Genomic DNA, 12,956 nt, shown 5'->3' with positions numbered 1-12,956 from the left:
TATATCTTATTGTGGTAGATATTAATAATTTTTATTGTGGTAAATATTAAGCTGAGAAACTCTTACAAAATTCTTCCAATACCATATATTGACCCACTATTATACCATCATTTTTAGGATAAGTTCTAAGAGAAAATTCTCTCTGTGCAGTTATATGGTAGTTAATATTTAGGCATGATAACTAAAATTCAGATTGTAATATATGTAATATATACAACTAAACTTTGGCTATGATAGCTAATTTTTTCCATATTCTATACAGAGTATTTCATATGAAAATAAGTACACAACAACACAAAATAATATAACATACAAATAAGTAATATAATTGTGTTATACCTAATATAATTATCTTTTACGCCTAAATTTTAAGAATAATCCTGAAAGTTGCCTGTCGGGTTTCAGATTCTCTCTATCTCTCTCATGCAGATTTGAAAAAATATGTGTATATATATATATATATATATATTTGAAAAAAGAATATGTTATCAATATGTTTACTGTCCAATATATTTTTGATGCACATATTTTGAAATAACGTGAAATTCAAATATTAATTATAGAAGAATATATCACAAAAAAATAAAAATATTTATAAAAATTATATATATAGTATATATATATTCATTTTTATTTTATATTAAAAATTAAACTTTATTTCAATCAATTGAATATTTATCCGCGAACATGTGGGATTATAATAGATTACTAACGTTACTGCGTTCCGTTCCATTTAGAAACATATGATCCCGTTTGCATTTTTAAAGTGCGATAATCTCGTATCTTTCGCTCCCGATGTTTGTGAAGTTTAACAATTTTGTCAGTTCTCCATTTTCACATACGCGTCTTTATGAAATGAGAGGAAACTACCGCGCGTCATGTCCAGCCAATCGTTGCATACAAAATAATATTCGAAAACAACATAACATAAATACTCAACATACTTCGAAAGCAAATACTATACATATATGAAGACGAAAATATTTTCCCGTCACACGTTCATCATTTTAACCTGTCGGGCATTGTTATAAATGGTAAATGCGCGTAAATATCGACAGCTCCTGACGCATCGATTCTAATTAAATTTGAAGTTGAAGTACTGACAGTCAAGCGAAAAGAGCCGTTCTATTCGCTTGCGTGTTCGTATTTACGTTCAAATTGATAAATTTTACTTAACGTCATACAAATTGCATGCCACTGCGAAAGCTAGTTAATTACATTAATTAGCAACCAGTTTTATTATAAAAGCAATTCTTATCTATAGTACTTACGAATTCGATGATATCCATTGTGATGCAAAGTGTAAACTTTGGAAAAAGTAGATTTAAAATTAATTATACTTTATTGAGTATACAAAATGAGTGTAAAGAGAAGACATCGATTTAATATATTTATACAGGGTGTCCAGCAAATTCAATGAAAAAAATTCCCTGATTTTTTAGATTTTCTAAAACCAGAAATTGTTTCCCTGACTTTTTAGTATTATTTTTTTCCAAATATATAATTTGCATATATCTATATGATAAATCAATTAAATGTTAAATCATAAAATTCTTGAAATATTTTTGTCAACAATGAAATGGTTCGGAAGTTAAAAAAACAAAAATTTAAATCAAATTATATTATACAATCTGCATTATGTACGATAATCCAAACAAACATGTCCTATAAACTATTTAAATAATCACCTTTTTTATTTATATTATATCAAATTTTTTATCTCTATTAAACACATTGAAATAAAATAACACGACGATGAAAATATAAATTAACAAAAATTAGCGTGCTGCAAGTCAAGGAAAAGTTCATATTTATTTAATAAAAAATATCAAATTATGGAAACAAATGTAGAATAATGTGAAAAAATCCAGATAAATATAGTGAAATTTCCCAACTTTTCCTTGACAATTCCAGATTTATAAAATTCCCTGACAATGTCCGGTTTTCCAGATTTCCCTGATCGCTAAACATCCTGTTATATGTCATATATTTACACAACGCAATATTCGAAATAAGACGTATATTCTTGGCATTATTAAGCATTTAAATGGCTCACACAGCACGATACTCAGATCCCATTCAAACGTTAGCCTGCACGAAAAGACAGAAAATACCGTCCTTTTGTCAGGTCATGAGTGTCATCGCAAGGATATAGAAAGGCGGACGTCAATGATCGATCGATCGGGAAAACGAGGAGATGCTGCCTCGCTTTTGTCATTACATTTCCATGAGCAGCACCCGACGACAATCACTTATCGTCTGCGAGCTTTCCTTTCACGACAACGTCTAATAAGGAACGTGCAGATATCGCACAATAGTCCGCATTCCTATTACGCGCGCATTATCCCGCGAAAGATGTAAAAAAGGGACGCGTTGCCTTCTCCATTTCTCATTTCTCTCGCGATCGACGGCGTCGAAATATCGAGCGTCGGGGTTAAGAGAAAATGGTGTAAATTCTGAATTTTGCGAAACATGAGAGCGGAAAATGGCAAACATCCTGACAGGCATGATATACTTGTTGCTCGCGCGAAACGAAAATTTGCGACGCGGCGTTTCCGTTCGAGCTTCGTTTAATCCGCTTACGTACCGTCACTTGTAAAACCGGAGCAACAAACTTTAATACATCTATTCTGATCAATCCATTCGTTATTGTCCGATTGTGAAATAAACCTCCGTTAAAATTGACTTTCGTTAATTTCGCATCTTTATTTTACTACGAGAAAAATCAAATCCGAATGGAATTTAAGGACTAATTTATTGATCTAATCGCGAATTTATATCTCCTATCATAGTTTAAAAGATAAATAATATTACAAATAAAAATATTAATTTAATATTACGCTAGCGTTTCATTTTCATAAAGACATAGCTAATCAAACAAAATTAAAAAAAAAACAGATTTAACAGAGTTAATTGCTCAAAGATAGTACAAAGATAGATTTAAAAAATATTAAATATTTATATATGCACCAACATGAAATATTAAAATCATATAACGAAAATAATCAAGATTGATATTCAATTGTTTTCCAAATTACTATCGAAATATTCTAAATATTTATTATTCGCGAAATAAGTTTTAAAATAATCAAAAAACACTCATATCGCTATAAAAGTAGATTTTACGTTAAGTGCTCTTTCGATTCTGATTAAAATATTTTCCAAATTATTTGCTCTCGAGATATAATCAATATACTGAAATTATTTTTTATTTAATTTAAATTAAGTTTAATGTAATTTAAATTAATTAAAAAACAAGCTGAAGTGACGGTGCTAACTTGTACAAAGAGTACGTTAAAAATGTATTTTAATGTTAAAACTCTCAAAATTAGACCTAGAATATTTATACATATTACATAATTTATTGCACAATAATATAAAATCATTCTCGTAAAGACAAGCAATTAATTATTCAAACAACAAAATAAAATTATAAATTGCAAATCTTACATAGTTTCTCGTCGCCCAATGCCATTATTCCTCTCTGTTCCTTTGCTGTTTCTGGCATTCATTTACTCACGAAAACAATTAATTACAGTCTTGCCCGCGCGCGCGCGCGCGATTTAATTACCAAAATAGAATAATTATGCGACACTCTTTACTTTATCTCCCAACATTAATCACATAGACGACTCATACTTTATATTATATTGCGATTCAAAGTCACACGAAGTTACAATCTGCTCAGCATTCAGAAAGTCATACAGTCATATTCGTGCTACACATTTTATGACGACAAAACGCTCGTCGATTTCTGTTCACATCGCAAGTGACAACAATATCACCGCGTGTAAACAATAGCAACAGCTACGTGTTACTGAATTTTTGCGACGTACATCGCGTTTGTTGTTTATACACAGTAGTCTTGTTGTCATTCGCACGGCCAACAGAAACTGTTGCACGTTTTGTCGTCGAAAAATACGGGTATTCGTTACCAGCAAGGATAGCATTGTGTGAATTCGGGTGCATATTTTTCCTAATACCAAACGGATCGTATATGTCGCCTTGGATAATTTGCATTTTTTGCATTTTCTCGTTGCAATTTTAAATAAAGCATGCATCGCGCATGTGATTAACATTAGAAGTGCTATGTAAATATATAAATATCGCATAATATCGTCTTACTCTAACAATTAAGCATAATCATAATTAATTGTGTTTTCGTGATTGAGTGAATGTTATAAAAAAGCAGCAAAGAACAAACAAGGAAGAAACTTGAAAAGGCACCAAATAATTTATTTATAATTTTGCTAATTTATATATTTGTTTATTTATTAAATTAATTATTCGCTTATCTTGACAATTTATTTTATTTTATTGTATATTATACGAGTATTATTCTCTTCGTTATAATCTTGAAATTTCCAACTATATTACTTTTATAATTTCTTGGATTATCATTGAATCATCATTTTAAATATTTCTTTGAAAAACTTTACAAATTATATCTCGTGTAAGAAATAGCAACGCGTTCTTGTTTACATATTTGACGGTGTGTCAATATAGGGATAAGATAAACTAATTAATATTTTTTTTATTTTTATAAAAGGCAGACCTCTTTTTAGAACTCTTGTAGAATTTTGTATAAATCTTTTAAATTTAAACAATTATCGATGCGTGAAGTTGGCATATAAAGATATTTTCTTCGATCGCCAGAATAATTTATTTAAACTATCAATATATGCCAACTTGATTATTTAAGTTTCCACGAAATGAGATATGCTTTACACATCCCTTTATTATCGTTATAGAATAATTAAAAATTATTTCTCACTCACCGATAAGCGCAATAGCGGAGTTGTAGTACACAGCATTGATCTGAAAACAAAATATTCAAATAATGTATATACATGCGTATGTGTGTATATATAATATATATAGGGTGTTTTGAAAGTCTGGAAATGATAGAATATCTCATAAACAATGTCAGGGTGTCCAGCAGACTCAACGAAAAAAATTCCCTGACTTTTTCAGATTTTCCAAGACCAGAAATTAATCTTTTCCTTGACTTTTTACTATTATTTTTTCCAAATATATAATTTATATATCTATATAATAAATCAATTAAATGTTAAATCATGAAATCCTTGAGATATTTTTGTCAACGATGAAAAGGTTCGGAAGTTAAAAAAACATAAATTTTAATCAATTATACAATCTCTGCATTATGTACGATAATCGAAACAAACGTCATTATAAACTTTTAAATAATCACCTTTTTTATTTATATTATATTACATTTTTTTAGTTTTATCTCTATTAAACACATTGAGAAATAACACGACGATGAAAATATAAATTAACAAAAATTAGCGTGCTGCAAGTGAAGGAAAAGTTCATATTTATTTAATAAATTTCAAATTATTGAGACAAATGTAGAATAATGTGAAAAAATCCAGATAACTAGTAAAATTTCCTGACTTTTCCCTAACAACTCCAGATTTATAAAATTCCCTGACAATGTCCGGTTTTCCAGATTTTTCTGACCGCTAGACACCTGAATGTAGTTTAGAAAAAAATATTTTATTTTACATACCTCGCAGTTATGCTCCGTTGTTGCCCGATGCCTCCCCGGATCTTCTCCTCTTCTCTTGGTCTTCGTAACACTCACGACACTCGCGACTAGAATTACGATCGCCCGACACTTTAAACGGCACTCCCGAAACGAGAAATTCTACACGGCACTCCCGACGCGCGAAACTTTACACGGCACTCCCGAAACGACACGTGAATCGCATCGTATCACAATGCTACCTGTAACAAATAAAATACATATATGTATTAGAATAATCTTATTGTTTCGCATTATAATATACATATACAATATAAATATGTAAACTAGAATTAACAATAGATATAATCATAAAGAAATTGTTTTTACATTCTTAGTACCCTAAGAGAATTAATGTTTTATTGAATAATTGTTTAATTAATTCGAAATAAAGTTAGTACAGTATATTGCACACACATATATGTATATAAAGCATATATTCAAACATCTTTCTCGTGCACTTTATATCAATTTTTATTTTCAATAAAAGAATATTTTATGTTGCCTTAGAGGTATATATTATTCTAGTTAGATACACATACATTAAGTAACGGTTAGTAAAAGAGGAAAAGAAACAGAGAGGAATGAAGATAAAAAGAGCGTTTTTCTCGGAGGGGCGGAGTAATTAGAAACCTCGCGAGAGCAAAGTTCCTACTAAATCGGACCTGGAAACGAGAACGAGAACGTAATTAAATATTGATCTTTCTTTTTTTCTTCATTTTATCGCGACGGTAAAAAGATCGTAAACGGTTTTACATTTCACACGTCGAATTTAAAACGAACGCTGATCTTTCATCAAATGTTTGCAATAAAAGAACCGACTCGAAGAACCTCTGTCGTTAAAAAAAGTTGATAAAACAAAGAAGGAATATTCAATAAAATAAAATTAGGATAAGAAATTTAGTGAATCAACAAACTAAAGTTTTTTTAATTAAATTTAAATATTCATATATTATTTTTTTCCGAAATGCGTAGATAGATCTGAGAGTTGTGTCGAAATTCAATGTCCAGCAGACTCAATAAAAAAATTCCCTGACTTTTTCAGTTTTTCCAAGACCAGAAATTAATCTTTTCCCTTTTTAGTAATTTTTTCCAAATATATAATTTGCATATATCTAAGTATATGATAAATCAATTAAATATTAAATCATGAAATTCTTAAGATATTTTTGTCAACAATAAAAAGGTTCGGAAGTTGAAACAAAAATTTAAATCAAATTATACAATCTGCATTATGTACGATAATCCAAACAAACATGTCCTATAAACTATTTAAATAATCACCTTTTTTATTTATCTTATATCAAATTTTGTAGTTTTGTCTCTATCAAACACAATGAAATAAAATAACACGACGATGAAAATATAAATTAACGAATAGATGGCTGTAGATGGATCGATTTTTAACACAGAAAATTGGGGGTGAAGGAGGTTTATATTTATTTAATAAAAAATTTCAAATTATATTGAGACAAATGTAAAATAATGTAAGTAGAATCTCGAAAAATAGTAAAATTTCCTAATTTTTCCCTGACAATATGCCTGATTTTTCAGATGCCCTGACCGGTAGACACCCTGAAACGAATATCTAAAATTGTTCTTATCATAATCTCCGTGTCACGTACCTTATTATCCAGTTATACCGGTAATGAGCTCACAATACTATCTTGCCCTATATGTCATATCGTCGATGTGACATATCTATCAGTGCGGCGAATTACGGTGGTGTACCGCATACATACACTCGCGGTTAATGGACGATCGCCCACGTGGTAATTAATAACAATAAAGTTTGACGTCGAGTCGATCGAACGGCAAATGCCAACTCTCAGCAAAACCCCGGGTGTTCTGACAATATTTGCCCGCTGACGTCACGTGAACGTCGTCGTCGCACGCGGCTTACGTCGAAAATGAAATTTAACGTCAATGAGGACACAGTACGCTGATTAATCGTCGACGTGATCCAATAAACCGTATGGAGAAACTTTTATTACTGGCCAATACTTTTCAAAGTGGGTTCGTGCGTGATATGCGCGCGTTTCCTAGATAAATTGCTCTCCAGACGCCAAACAGAGCGAGGATAAATGAAAAAACGACGAGTGCGATTTCTAATGCAATTGCATAAATTTTGTAGGATCGTATTGTAAAATTCAATTTTTTAACAGCAAATAAAAAGTATTGGTAATAAATTTAATATTAATAAAAATATATAAAATTAAATCAATGAGTATTTATATATAGCACTTTTTATTTAAATTAAAATGGAAAAAATATCCGATTCTGAAAACTAAAAGCAAAAAAACGCAAACTGAGAAATCAAATTTAAAGTGTAAGACAGGCAATAAGAGCCAAATCGCGGATGACAGTGCGTTATCCCAACGAAACTAAATTTTTTTCGTTAAGATTAAATACCTGTACACAAGGCACCAAACTTTACTTGGTCACGGCCAAGATTTAAAATTAGAGAAATTTAAACAATAACTTAATTGAATTAAAGACGTTAATACGAATTCAAAGTTAATCTTTAAAAATTGAGATTGAGGGAGAAAGGAAGAAAGAGAGGAGATTTGAATGTTAATAGAATTAAAATAACTTAGAGTGGTTGGAAATGGAGTATAAAGTAATATGATTTTAACATTATGTGCGTTTCCCTCCCGTTCTGATTTAATATTTCATTAATCGTAACTCTGTTATAAATCGAATAAATTGTGTTTATTTTACGAAAATATAATCCTTTCTGTTTTAATTCAATAATGATAAAGTAAATGCGACAAAATGAATTTACCGTGCTAAGTGAGAATTCATCGCAAAGTAAAATGCTACTTTATTTCGCTATACCGAAAATGCTTTCGTGCATTCATGCTTTTTACGTTGTTACGATAATCATACAGAGAATCTTTGTTGCCAAGAGTTAAAACAATTTTATAATAAAATTCCATTTACATATTAAATAATATCGTTTAACGATATAACGATATGACGAAATGAAGCGTCATTACCATTCTCTTCCTTTCTCAGTTTGTTAATCTGAACGGATATTTATATTTATTGAACGAATATTTACGTCACGATAACATCTATATGACGCCAACGCATCAGTATTGACACATATGAATATGAACGAAAATACAAGTTAATCTCCAACAATTGATATAAAGAAATAAACAATCAACGTACAGAGATAAAATATGAAAATCAAAAAATATTTACTATGTTTACGACGCCTCTGCTGCAAAGCTAATATTATATCGTGAATGAATATTCTGTTGCATGCGCATATTTCATTCAAATGTATACTTTGAAAATTTATTATGTATTATTTCGTAATATAACATATATTCTACTTTAATCCGTTCAAATAAAAATATTTGATAACTTTTTTATTTTTGTTAAATATTAAATTGCATACGTTTCTATATGCAAGAAATTGTTATAAAAAAAAAATTATATTTTTCAAGTAAATTACAAAATTCAAGTCTTATAAATATTTCGTGTTTCATATAGTTAGCATAATCTTTTGCGAAATATCGCTGTTGGATTATGTTGAATCATAGCGTATACACATATATCAGCAGCTCATCAGTTCCAGTATTTTTTCGTAAAAAACGGAACGTAATTTTCGAAATTTTATTTTCGCTGAAATTTTCACCGCGTGTGTTCCGTCGTGATATTTCGCATGAAAATTTGACGTAAGCAAACGAAAGTTCACATAAATATCATGTTTCACATTTTATCTTTATATCATTCAAAAACGATTTTTCTGTTTCATTATGTCGCGAAAAATACTTGACGAAACACGACGCTTCTCTCTCATCTTAGCAGATCTAAGAGATCAAATAGATTCGCTTTTGCTCGAGCATGGACTAACCTTTTCATTCTACGGAACGAATAGCATGTTGTAAATTTTCGGGACAACGCAAAACTAAAGACAGACGTTTCTCGAGGGTTAAACGGGCACGCGCAAGTCGCTTATTTTAAATAATGTTTCCGAATGGGGTGAAATACGAGGCACTTGTGCATCGTAAATAAACGGCGAGGTAACGCGATAAGGAAAGAAAGAAGCCAATTCCGACGCAGAAATATCTTTCGAGTATTTCTCATGACTATATTTATATACATATATCCAATAAAATAGGATAGAAAATTTAATATCTCGATTTGAGTGTATGATATAATAAACCTTAATTCTGATGAAGAACAATTTACTTCTCATTGAACGCAAAAAAAATTTATTATAATAAAATTGTATATAATTTAACCATTATATTACAAATAAAGATGCAATAAGGATTAATATATATGTATAATGAAATGATTGCGCGATACGAAATCCCGAAATAGTTTCAAAAATAGTTGTTTTACGATTCTTGTAATAAATGTTGTCGTTCCCGCATCCCGAATACCACAATTCGGATGCCCGCATTCGACATCCCGTATACCGTGTCAAATTGTGCTGATTTGAACTCTGATATCTTTCGATTGTGACGATCGATCGACTATTAAATCACGCGGTCTCTTTTTTTTATTTCATTTTATTTTTATTTATTTTTTTTTTTAGTTAACTTCGCGGTATTGTATTGCCACCAACGTTCCATGAATATTCCTCAGCATGTCACGTCCGTTTGCGAATGCATATTGGATTTTTCTGACCGATCGATGCGATATATCGTACAATGAGCGAGAATCATGGAAAACGGCGAACCGGCGGTTGATCGCTTTCATACGCGTCATTTCCTGTATCCAGTTACCGGTATCCGCAGCCTTCCCTCTATAAGGGAGCGCAGAAGGGAAAAAAAGATATAAAAAAAGAGTATATATGTATATTCAACATGGATATATATATATACAATTTGAACGCTGAAAAGCTCGTTCTGAAGCATCGAGACAGAAAATTGTACGTGTGTGTAATAGCGTGGAACGCGTGTATACATGAGACAATATATGATTGCAAATTGAAACGAATCCGAAACGATCACCCTTACGTGGAATATGAGACGGAAAGATCTAGACAAATTCAAAATATTCATTTTTATAGATATGTTAACTTACTCAAGAAATTTACGAACTCAATCAGATAAATATAGTATATATCGATTATGCAAAAATTCGACGATATTCTAAAATTACTAGAAATGAAGGAGAACAAATTGTGTAGAGCCTAATAAATATTAGAAGATATTTTAAAAAAATGAGAAGATTCTCGGTTGAATTGTAAACGAAACATATATAAATAGATGGAGAAAATTTCTTCAAAATTTCTTCTCGAGGTAAGGAGCAAAAAAGGCCGCTTTTATTGTGAACATAAAAATTGACCAAATTCTACATTTACTGCATGTACCATCTGCATGGAATCGTTTCTTTCTCTCCTATATAAATCCCTTTTTATCACATCCAGAAATATACAAAGGAAGAAAGATTGGCACGCAATGAAAATCATTCAACGGGCATTTGAAAAGTTGAAAACCTTTCCATCTCTTACGCGAATAAATATTTCCATTTCGATGCAAAGTTTTTCATCGCAGACATTTCTTGATCTCAAAAAGAAAACTTGAATGCTGAAGCATCTAAATATATATCGCATAATTATTATATTACATTGTCGTTGTTGTGTTTCGTTAAATACCTATCACGGAATACAAAATTATTACATTTTTCGCGAATTGTCTGCATTTTCGTTTTTCTCACTTTCTTTTTGCTAGATTTTCGCGAATATATCCAGTATGCTTATACATATGTAGAAAATTAATTTCACAGTTTTCTCAATTACGAGTCTTTTCTTCTCATATATAAGTCGTTTTATATCTAAATTGCAACGATGATAAATGTTTGCTTGTGAAAAAAAATTATGCGCGACCTTGCACCGAGGCGCGATGATTGCGAGAATATATATGTAGATGCTTAGAGAATCGCGAACACGTGAATACATGGAATAATATATGAGTCACCTTATTATCCAGGCTACATATTTCTATGTACTGTAGAGAGAAAAAAAAGAGAAAGAAGAGAGAGAAAAAAAAGAAAAAAATGTCTAATAATTATTTTGTCACATGCTACGCGAATTTAATATCTTTCAGCATCATATATGAGAGAATGATAAAGCAATGATTTAAGATAAAATAACACGCGATGCACAAAAGTAGATATAATGAAAAGTTATAAAAGCGAGTAAAATATAGAAATATTTTAATCCATTTTAATACGGTAATTAGTACAAATAACGTATAATTTAATGTATAATAAATCAATTTTTAAGTTATTTCACTTTTCGCTTTTACACGCTTTTTCCATTTCAACGAGAGAAAAATAGCTATGGTACTATTGATCGAACGTGCTCCCTTTTTTCACAGATATATAACGATATATTCACCAATGTGTATTTGAATTCGACTCCACTCGCGCTTTAATTGAAAGCTATCGGGTGCCGTAATTAACGCGAATCGTATAACGTTCTTCAAAGGATCCGCCCTAGACATTATTATACAGCAGGTGGCGGTGAATATATTTTCGGATTTTGCGTACAATATACGCTAATTGAAACAAACGTGCAAGTTTCGCCATTCGACATTTGAAATTCGAATAGCAGTCGACATCGCGATATTTTGCGAACGCTATTAATGTTTCATTGTGAGCGCGAGAGAACAGGGAGGAAACACTAATCTCACGCTTCACCGTCGTGAATTTTCAACGTCGTGCCGGAATAATTATGGTACCCTAATCGGACATTTAATTCCATTCTCGTTAATTAATACACGACCGAAGATAGTAAAAGTTATAAACGCGCGACTGCGCGACTCAGTGAAATAAAAAACACATGAGTGAGTGACAATTTTACGAAAGAGAAATATATACTGTTGGAAAATTTAAAGCCCGCGAAATCTGTGAAAAATATTCGCCTCGCGTGAACGAGATTGGAGAATCGAATTTATTAAATTTTCGATTCGATTGCGTGCTCGTGAAGATAAGAAATTAAACGACTCTACATTTAATCACTGCAATTCCATTTTCGCGGTTCTTCGTCTTACACGGCGATAAATGTCGTCCATCGGGTTAAAACAGACGGGCCTTTAATCTTAATGTCTCCCCCGGACTTAAGGATTAGTAGTAGAAAAATCTCTCCTGAAAGTTAACAGCTTACTGTCGCCCTCGACAACGGTATCGCCGCCGTCGTCTTTGTTTCCCGGTAAAACTTTTTTTATATATAATTATATATAAATAATTGTATAATTATACATATAATCGTAAAATTATATGTGAAATATGTCCATTTTATATAAAATTATATAAATTTATATATAAATTAATAAGGATTCACATATAATCATGTCAAATTATACATGAAACATATATATATTTATATATATGAAGAAATACTTATTTACTATATATATATATATATATATATATA

General features: G+C 30.7%; 1 protein-coding gene and 1 long non-coding RNA gene across 6 annotated transcripts in view; one reads left to right on the top strand and one right to left on the bottom strand.

The window, feature by feature from the left end:
• The window catches only part of Fife (regulating synaptic membrane exocytosis protein fife), a 168,799-nt gene that overhangs the window by 116,697 nt on the left and 39,146 nt on the right, over nucleotides 1-12,956 (top strand). The window lies entirely within an intron of this gene.
• LOC114943806 (uncharacterized) overlaps nucleotides 1-12,956 on the bottom strand; it is a 53,267-nt gene that overhangs the window by 30,161 nt on the left and 10,150 nt on the right. The window contains exons 2-3 of the long non-coding RNA XR_003822082.2: nucleotides 5,537-5,754; nucleotides 4,779-4,818 (exon numbers count right to left, since the gene is read on the bottom strand). This is a non-coding gene — a long non-coding RNA (uncharacterized LOC114943806). The remainder of the gene's footprint in view (nucleotides 1-4,778; nucleotides 4,819-5,536; nucleotides 5,755-12,956) is intronic.

This window comes from Nylanderia fulva, unplaced genomic scaffold, assembly GCF_048542155.1.
Source record: "Nylanderia fulva isolate GAGA-0341 unplaced genomic scaffold, ASM4854215v1 Scaffold10, whole genome shotgun sequence".
Classification (NCBI taxonomy): Eukaryota; Metazoa; Arthropoda; class Insecta; order Hymenoptera; family Formicidae; genus Nylanderia; species Nylanderia fulva.
The sequence above is the reverse complement of the archived record's forward strand: the minus strand, read 5'-3'. Positions and strand labels throughout refer to the sequence as shown.